Here is a 10,696-nt window from a genome sequence, read left to right on the forward strand (position 1 = left end):
ACAGAAGTACTCACCCAGCAGGATGCGGTGCTACGTGAAGACCGCATGTTACAGACGTGTCACCTGCCCCCATTGTGGTGGTGATACGACATTCAGCGGTGACCTCAGGCTGTGTGGTCAGCAGCGAGGGGCGGGGAGCCTGCAGCCCTGTTGAAGACGGAGAGAGGTAACAAGGGTGGGATAGAGGATTTGGAGCTTGATCAACGGTGTCCAGTTGGATTGTAGACATCACGGGTGGTGGGAAAAAAACGACCCTGAGGTCATAGGCTCTGGCCACTGGGTTAAATCAGTGACATGAACTGAAGGGAAACCGACCAGGAGAAGGTGCAGGTTGAAGTAGGAAGGAGGCAGGTGGGTCCAGTAGGGTTGAATTAGCTTCGAGGTGCCTGCAGCCTTAATGGAGCTGTCCTGTAAGGTCAGGAGCCCAGGGTAAGTCTAGGAGTAGGAAAAACCATGATATAGAAGGTACAGATACAGGGCAGAAGGAGAAGACACTGGGTCCAATCCATCCATCCATCTATCCATCCACCTATCCATCCATCCATCCACCCATCCATCCATCCATGCATCCATCCACCATTCATCCATCCATCATCCATCCCTTCATGCATCCATCCATTTTTCCATCTATCCACCCATCTATTCATCCATCCATCCACCCATCCATCCATGCATCCATCCATCATCCATCCATCATGCATCCATCCATCATCCACCCATCTATGCATCCATCCATTCATCTACTCACCCATCCATCCATCCATCTATTCATCCATCCACCCATCCATCCATCCATCATCCATCCATCCATCCATGCATGCATCCATCCACCCATCCATGCATCCATCCATCCACCCATCCATGCATCCATCCATGAATGCATGCATGCATGCATGCATCCATCCATCCACATCAATGTGTGACAATATGCACAGAATATTGTCCACCAGAGAAGCTCACCTGAACCTCAGTACCCAGTTTTTCTTGGTACTCAACTACATAGTATCCATGTGGCTGTCCTTTAGTCTCCAGCCCCTTCCAGAGGTTCAGGGTAATATTTTTAAGTCTCCATCTTCTCCTGGAGTTTGAAACCAATATGTTATGTCCCAATGTCCCCATCATAAATCACATCATTTAACAGTCCTGTGGCCAAAGCCCCCAAGCAAAGACATGCCTATGAAGCAGGCCACTGCAGGGGCCTGGAGGTCACCTCCCAAGAGCAGAGGACAAAGACGGACCTCTCTTTGGGTCAGGTGAAGTCTTCACTACACAAAAACAAAGCACCAAACTGATGCAATTTGTGGTCATGCTTTGAAGGAAGATGAGAAAAGGTGATATAAACCATGGTGGGGCAAGGGTGGAGTCTCCTCAGGAGAACAGGGCGGAAGCCTCAAGGGCGGGACTGCAGGAAGTTGAGGGGAACCTGGCCTCTCGGTGCAGAGGGGCACCCCCTACGCCAAACCCAGGCAGGGGAGCAAGGAATGGTTGACTGTGCTTGCAGGACTTTCCATGGGAGAGGTCCCAGAGACCTCCCACGGGCTCCCCAGGAGAATGAAGTTCTGGCGGGTCTAGGCGAGGCTGGACGGTACAACCAGCTGCTGGCGGCATCCAGGTAGAGGCTGTGGTTTACATGTCACTGTGTTTCATCTCCCACTTCCCCTCGCCTACGTGACTTATCACATGAGACAGTAGACAGTGTTTTCGGGAGCAGAATGTTGGCTTAATGAGGCCCTCCGCAGTCTGGGCACAGAACGGCTACATCTTCAGCATGGCTCTCACTTTGTAGACATGCGTAAAGACTCTTCGTGCTTTGGTGCCTCCTCCATCATTTCTCAACAACATTTTTTAAATCCTTGCAATAGTGTTCTTAACATTTCCATGTGCCTTCCCCAGCAAATCTGCATGGTTAGGGCTGTAATTTTTTTTTAAATAAATTGCACCAACGTCACCTCTTCTAAGTCTTTGGAAGGACACGTACTATGTTCACGGTTCTCTCGGAGACTTGAATCCCACCCTCCCTTCCTCTCTCCCCAACGACATGACATGATAATCATCTCAGAGCTTTCGTTTGGAGATACGGAGACCTAAGGGGTAAATGATGGGAGACAGAAGCCGCCCACTGGAAACGGTCTGGGGAGGGGGGGAGGTGGCAAGGACGATCTGCGTCCAGCCCTGTGACTAATGAGATCGCAAGACTCAAATGGGCCCCAGAGGAAGGAACCCAGGTAGGAAGACCCACCACCCACCTCCATAGTTTATCTGTGATAATCAGTGCTGTTGCTAAGCAACTGGGGGGATGTTTTCATTGAAAACAGAGCTCTGATGAGAAAATGCTGGTTCCTGGAGTGCAGATTCCAGGAATTCATTAGCTGTTGATGCACAACTGATATTTTAACGAGATATGCCATCGGGGTGGGGGCGGGGGTGGGTAAGGTCTTATTTCCTACACGAAGGGTAGAAAAATCAGACGCCGTGAAGATCAGATCAGAGGGCAGCCTCAGAATGGGAGACAGAGATACAATGCTGAGATACGGAAGAGTGCCTCCCTTCACAGAAAGGACGTCCTCAAGTTTCTCACCAACGGGCTCGTCTTCTCTTTTCTCTGTAGGGGGATTGTGGCGTCATCCATGGGTTTTTAGGGATGGGATAGCATTTGCCCTTTGCTTTGCATCTCTGCAGATATATTATTCTGGGTGTTGCTGTGAAGTCATTTTGTGGATGAGATTAACATTGAAAGTGTTGGACTTTTAGAAGAGCAGATTGTGCTTCCATAGTGTGGGTGGGCCTCATTCAATCAGTTGAAGGACTCCATAAGCTCAAAGACTGACCTTCCTTGAGCAAGAAGCAATTCTGCCAGCTGTCAACCTTCACACTCAACCTATAATCTTCCCTTGGGTCTCCAGCCTGTGATTTGGGACTCGAACCCCCACTATTTTGTAAGCCAATTCCTTAAGAGGAATCTGTTTATCTATACATCTCATTGGCCGAGTTCAAATCGGGTGTTTGAATTCAGCATCTGCTCTGGGTCCATTGGCAGGTCTGCCAGAGGTCAAACCTGGGACGGGGGCACGGTTCTGGAAGGGAGCTGTTGGGAGGTGGGAGGACCCCTACCTGTTTTTGCTGTAGGGGCTGAGGGCCGATCCCTGTGGGTCACACCCGTTAGCAGAGCAGGGTCCTCTGAACATTTCACAGCACGTGTGTCCCCCACCCATCCCACCTCCAACCTGCCTGTGAGCAGAGAGCAGCCTGTGAAAGACGCAAATGCATGGAGGACCTGGAGAATTTGGGATACCCTGCAGGATGAGCAGAGATTGTTCGGAACAACTGTAGACACCATAGACCATGCCTCCTTTTGTAGACCCACTGCGAGGATCTGCAACAAGCTGTCGGTGATCACCACCTCTTGCCTGAGTGTGAGGCACAGGGTGTCAGCGGGGCTGGAGTAATCAGACAAATCAAGAGCGAGACAATGGTAGGGGGGTGGGAGGGATAGCTCACGGGCAGAGTGCATGCTTAGCATGCATGAGGTCTTGGGTTCAATCCCCAGTACTTCCATGAAAAAAAAAACTAAAAAAAGAATAAGACAAAGGCATGAAGAAGTCTTAACAGACAAATTAAAAGCAGGAATAGGTGGGAGAAAACTAGATAAACAGATTTGTTCTGTACAACACAGGGGACTCTATTCAATATCTTGTAATAACCTTTGATGAAAAAGAATATGAAAATGTTTACATGTATGTCTATGCATGACTGGGACATTGTGTTGTACACTAGAAATCGACACATTGTATCTGATTGTACTTTAATAAAAAAAATTTTTTAAAGAGTAGGAGGATATACTGGGGATTGAACCCCAAACTTCGTCCATACTAAGCATGTGCTCTATCACTGAGCTATACCCTCCCCCTGAGATCTAAAATTTAAAATCGAAAAGATTTGGTACGAAATAATTGACCTTTGGCCATAAAAATGAAAAGGTTAGTAAAAAAAAAAGGCATTTAAATGTGCAATATATAAAAATACACAATGTGTTGTTATAATTACATTGTAATTAGTTTATAGTAATGTATTAATACTATGCATGATAGTTATTATATATACAATATGTTTTCAAAGTACGATATAGAAAATACAGAGTTTGACATCAAAGATGTAAACTGTTTAAAGAAATAATGCCCTTCAAGTCACCTTTTTTGAAAAAAAAAATTGCGCTTATATTCTCATCCCACAAACTGTAAATCAGGGGTCTGTTTTCTTTGATAATAATTATTTTTTACGAAAAGGATTTGACACAGTTATTTCTCTCTGCACATGCAACTGTCAGTGGGGAAAGGTTGATATTTGCAAAACCCTGAAATAATCATACCTGAAAATAACTCAAGACTAAATGTAGCCTCAGGAATAGAGGGCGTCCATTCCCTTTGTTTCAACAAAGTAATGCTTTTGACAATCAATGTGTCAAAAGTCTGGGAGCCCAGACTGTTTATTCCCACCCCCACCCCCAATTTTCTATTGATAAATTGATACCTTAAATAGATGATATGTTAGATTAATGATCTATTGATTGATAGATGCATGCATATGTAGATTAGGTGGTTAGGTAGGTAGATAGATGATAGATAGACAGACAGACAGATAGATAGATGGATAGATGGATAGATAGATAAATGGATGGATGGATGGATGGATAGATGGGTGGATAGATGGATAGATGGATGGATAGATGGATGGATAGATGGGTGGATAGACAGAGATAAATTAGATGGATGGATGGATAGATAAATGGGTGGATGGATGAATGGATGGATAGATAGATAGATAGATAGATAGATAGATAGATAGATAGACAGACGACAGGCAGGTAGATGAGTCCTGAGCTCAGTTGCTGAGATGGGGAGAGCCAGGAGTCTGAGTAGGAGGAGGGAGGCCCCTCCCTTGGAGAAGTTCTGTCTTCACCTTGACAACAGGGGATCAGATGAGGGGTGGCCCGGCACCTGCCCTGGAGGAAAACCCCAAACCGCAGTGGGGTGGGTGGGCGCTGTCTGTGGGTGGGCCCACAAACACCCACAGTGCCTCAGAATTAACCCATTCACAACCACAAAGCAAGCTACGATCCAGGGGACTCAGGGGGAGGCCCCATGGCCCCTTCTCCAGCGGGCGAGCCCTGGAAGCTGAAGGTTTAGGGGAGCCCCTTGGAGAAGACGGGGGGCGAGGAGACAGCCCATCGGGAGGGCCCTCCCATAGCGCTAGGAGCTGCACCTGGGGGCACAGAGGAGACCCCACTTCCAGGTCCAGTCCTGGCGGCTCCTGCTGAGGGCTCCGGGGGGGCAGAGGGCAAGCAGGGAAGTGCAGTCAGTACAGACCCTCCCCATCATCCCACTGCACCCACTTTCCCTCTTATTAGCATCTTCTATTGCTCTGATGCATTCGTTACCATGAACGGACCAACATTGAACTCTGTTATCCACCAGAGTCTGTATTTTATTCAAATCTCCTCCCCTCCCCCAAATGTCATTTTTCTGTTTAGGGTCCCCCTACACCAGGATCCTACATGACATTCAGTCTTCAATCTCCTTGGGTTCCCCTGGGCTGGGGCCACTTCTCAGGGTTTCCTTGGTTGTAATGACCTTGTCCGCTCCGAGGGAGGCTGGGCAGGGATTTTGCTGGGTGCCCCTCCCTTGGGATGTGTTTGGTGTTTTTCTTGGGTTAGACGGGGTTGTGGGTTTGGGGGGAGGAAGACCACAGAGGGAAAGGCTGTGTCTCATGGCGTCATGCCAAGGTTGCATGCCCTCAGCCTGACTTATCACGGTGGATGTTGACCTTGCTCACCTGGCTCAGGTGTGTTTGTAAGGTGTCTCGGTTGTAAAGTTATCAGGAAGTCACCGTGCTCAGCCCACACTGAGGGGTGCTGAGAAGTCCTCTCTCTCTGCCTGTGGGGGAGTTTGCACAGATGGCTGCTTCTTAGAAAACGGGAGCAGAATCAAATCTCTTAGCACATCATCACCCCTCCGCACCCAGTCCCGTGATACCCAGAATCCACCTTCCATGTGGACTGTTGAAGACCTATTTTTCGGAGGCTACTGCAATCATCCAAGCACAGGGGCTGGGTCGGGACAACTGCACTGGGTTGGGAGAGCCCTACGCTCAGCCACGTCCTCACCCCCACTGCCTTTCCATCTAGAATTTCACATTAGAGATTCATTCCTTTGGCGTTGACGACATGGTTCCTAAAGACGTTCTTAGCTAGTATGTCAGCAGGATAAGGAATCCCAAGCTCAAAGGCAGAGGGGTGATCTGAATTCTTGGGTCTTCACTTCACTTCTCGTGGCGGGGGCAGGGTGGGGCAGCCAACAAAATCAGGGCACCTCCCTTTCCTGATTTTTCTGGCACAGGGACTCCCTGACTTCTCCTCCCCATTTTCCCAGTCTGCCTGTCTCTCCCCAGGCTCCTCGTGGCTCCCTCCCACCCCAGGTCCTCCCATCTATCCTCAGGCCCTTTGATGCTTCAAGTGAGGCCCATGTACAGAGGTCTCCGGAAAGCGTCTCTTCTCCAGACCAAGGCGGGTAAGGAATTGTTGTTCCGGGGCAGGCATTTGTAGAACTCCCATTCATAAAGGGAGTTTAGGAATTTGCATCTCCACTGTTGCCAATCTCATCACGGTTACCTGCTAAGACTCTGCTTTCTCTCTCAAATCGTTGACTACGCCCCAAATCTTTCTTTATCTGTATAAATAGCCATCACTAATTTTGACCCCTAATTTTCTTGACATCGCTGTAATGTAAGGGGCCTGGGGGAAACGCTGTGTTTGGGGACATCCCAAGGGGCTGCAGTAACTCCAGAAAGGTGGAAAGGTAGCTTTCAGCTCCACTCACCCCATGGGGAACCCCAGTCCCAGAAAGAACCTTCAAGATTCTCCTAAAAACGCAGAACAATTTGGAGAAGGCAGTTAGCTTCAGTGTTACGGTGGTTTTGAACAGACGGAAATATTTTAAAAGCCCAGAGCGGATTAGGAGGTTTTATTGTGACTTTTCATATCATGCAGAGGGGTAAGGGATCTCTTTTTATCCAGCTGATTCACAAATGCCATGTTCTTTAGTGGGGTGGGGATAGCACATAACACAATCTGGTGAGTTCAAGTCTCCTTGTCCTGGCCGATCCCAGGGCCCCGGTCTATTTAATGAGTGCACCGGTGCACCCAGGACGGGTCAGGACCCTGGGTGGTGTGGCCGCTATTGGCCAGGTTCTAAATGACAAGCACTGCTGAGAACCTTTTAACACAATGCCTTGGATCCAACCCAGCACTCAGCCAGCCTGATTTTTGCATGACAGAGAGTTTTGCTTTTTGCCAAGGAGAGTGTGTGAGTGCCTGTGTGTACATGTCTAGGCATGTGTGTGAATACCATGTGTTTATTGGGGGCCACATAAGCCTAATCCGATTTTTAATATCTCACCAGTAAAATATGCCTGCGCAACACCGTCTGAGAGCCGAGACCTGGAGACAAGCTCACTGGCTGTGGATGGCTAAATGGACAAAGGAGTTGTGGTGTATGCACACAACGAAAGACCACCCAGCCATAAAGAAGAATGAAATCACACCATTCACAGCACATGGATGGCCCTGGAGATGATCACACTAAGGAAGTAAGTCAGACAGAGAAAGACAAATATCACGTGGTGTCACTTCTATATGGAATCTGAAAAAATGACCCGAATGAACTTACTTACAAAACAGAGGCAGACTCACAGGCATAGAGAACAAACTTACGGTCACCAAAGGGGAAGGAGGGGGAGGGATAAATTAGGAGTTTGGGATGAGCAGATACACACTACTGTATATAAAATGGCTAAACAACAAGGTCCTACTTTACAGCACAGGGAACCATATTTAATACCTTGTAATAACCTATAATGGAAAGGAATCTAAATATATATATATATATATATATATATATATATATATATATATATATATATATCTGAATCACTTTGCTGTACACCAGAAACTAACACCACATTATAAATCAACTATACTTCAATTTAAAAAAAAAAAGAGAGTGAGTAAATAAAGAAGGTATATATATGTATATGCACACACACACACACACACACACGCACACACACACACAATGGAATATTACTCAGCCATAAAAAGGAAGAAAAGGATGCCATTTGAATATAATGTGTATGTGCAGTCGAACTGTAATAATTCTACATAATAAAACTGGAAAAAAAAGTAAAAAAAATAATAGTGCCATTTTGACAACGTGGGTGGACCTGGAGGGCACTGTGCCAAGTGAGATGAGTCAGACAGAGACGAATGACATGAGGAATCTCAATTAGCCAGATTTGCAGAAGCAGAGAGTGGAATGGGGGTTCCCGGGGGCTGGGAGGTGGGGGAAATCGGGGGTGTTGGTTAAAAGGTCTAAACTTCCAGTTTAAAGATGAATAAATTAGGAGCTCAAAGCCAAAATCGACTGTGTCTCCCGCTGATGACAGCACCGAGTCTGGAGAGCCAACCACAGGAAAAAAGGCAGGTCTCATGGTCTGAGCGCACACCCTCTCCAGGAAGCAAGCTGCAGCAATATTTGTTCCTGTTCAATGGCCGCTTTTAGTTTTAGTTCGTTTTGCATGGGTGTCAATAAATATCAACGTTACTCAAAAAAAACCCCCAATAGGTGAAAATGTTCCAGAGATTCAATGCACAGTGTGGTGAGTATGGTTAACAATACTGTAGGAATGCTGGAAATTTGCTAAGATGGTGGGTGTTAAATGTCCTCACCACACAGACACACACACACAACAAGGTGGCACTGGGAGGTGCCAGGCGCATTCACTAACTTGGCTGGCGATCATTTCACAATGCATGTGTGTGGAAACCTTGCACTGTATACCTTAAATATGTATCATTTTTAGTAACCTATTATATACCCATAAAGATGAAAAAATACTGTTTCTCAAAGCAGATTGCTTAAGCCTTTTTTTTTTATTGAAGTATAATCAGCTACAATGTGTCCATCTCTGGTGCACAGCACACTGTCCCAGTCATGCACATACATACATATATTCATTTTCATGTTCTTCTTCATTAAAGGTTATTACAAGATATTGAACATGGTTCCCTGTGCTCTACAGAAGAAGCTTTTTTAAAATGTATTTTTATATGTAGTGGGTAACATTTGCAAATTTCAAACTGCCAGATTTATCCCTTCCCACCCACTTTCCCTGGTAACCATAGGATTGTTTACTATGTCTGTGAGTCTGTTTCTGTTTTGTAGATGAGTTCGTTAGTGTCTTCTTTTTTCATTTTTTTTTTTTTTGGATTCCACATATGAGTAATACCACATGGTATTTTTCTTTCTCTTCATGGCTTACTTCACTCAGTAAGACAATCTCTAGGTCCATCCATGTTGCTGCAAATGGCATTACGTCATTCTTTTTTATGGCTGAGTAGTATTCCAGTGTATAAATACACCACATCTTCTTTATCCAGTCATCTGTCGATGGACATTTAGGTTGTTTGCATGTCTTGGTTATTGTAAATAGTGCTGCTATGAAAATGGCATGCATGCATCTGTTTGAATTAAGATTCCCTATATATATATATGCCCAGGAGTGGGATTGCTGGATGATATGGTAAGTCTATTCCTAGTCTTCTTAGGAATCTCCATACTGTTCTCCACAGTGGCTGCACCAAACTGCATTTCCACCAGCAGCGTAAGAGGGCTCCCTTTTCTCCACAGCCTCTCCAGCATTTATTGGTTGGACTTTGCTGGGAGTTTCTGGATGGTCTCATATGGGGACGTCCCCCCTCCTGCAACCCCATCCAAGTGCCATCCAGGAAAGCTGGTTGCATTCCTGCCTCTGGTGCTCAGATCCTTTTCCAAGATCAGCTCATGATCCCTCAAGCCCCCTATGGGGAAAAACAGGGATGCGGACCCCCTGGGTTAGGACAGACCCCTGCCAGGGAGAGCAAACCTCCCTCTCCATCCCACTCCCCATGTTGTTTGGAAAAACATCGGTTAGTTGAGCTTTAAAACAGGTAACTAGCTCCTACTGTGTAACCACATGGCCCCGAAACCTACACAGTTTCATTGTCAGCTGCCATAGTGGGTGCTCAGTGGCCCAGAGAGTGTGAACACACCATTGTGACATCAGAGCAGTGGCAACCCTTGTGTCAGGATGAAATGTGCCCTACAAAGATATGTCCACATCCTGACCTCCAGAACCTGGGAACAGGACTTTGTTTGGAAACAGGGTCTCTGCAGATGGGATGACGTGAAGGGTCTGAGAGGAGGTCCTCCTGGAGGAGGTGGCCCTGCATCCAAGGACAGTGTCCGTAGAAGAGACAGAAGAGGAGAGACACAGAGGAGAAGCCACGTGGAGACGGAGGCAGAGACGGGAGGGAGGCGGCCACCAGCCCAGGGATGGACACCTGGAGCCCCCAGAAGCTGGAAGAGGAAGGAAGGACCCTTCCCTGGAGCCTGGGGAGGGAACATGGCCCTTGGACACCTTGACCTCAGACGCCTGGCCTCCAGGACTGGGGGAGGGTGGATGTCTGTGGTTTTAAGGTGTCCAGCTTGTGGTTATTTGAGTCCCCAGGACCTGGTATTTAAAACGTGCCAGGTTTTGAGCAGTTTGGGGGTGGAGAGAAGTCAGGGATCTGGAAGGCCCCAGGCCAGGAGTCCGAGAGGGAACA

Source organism: Camelus ferus, chromosome X (assembly GCF_009834535.1).
Source record: "Camelus ferus isolate YT-003-E chromosome X, BCGSAC_Cfer_1.0, whole genome shotgun sequence".
Lineage (NCBI taxonomy): Eukaryota > Metazoa > Chordata > Mammalia > Artiodactyla > Camelidae > Camelus > Camelus ferus.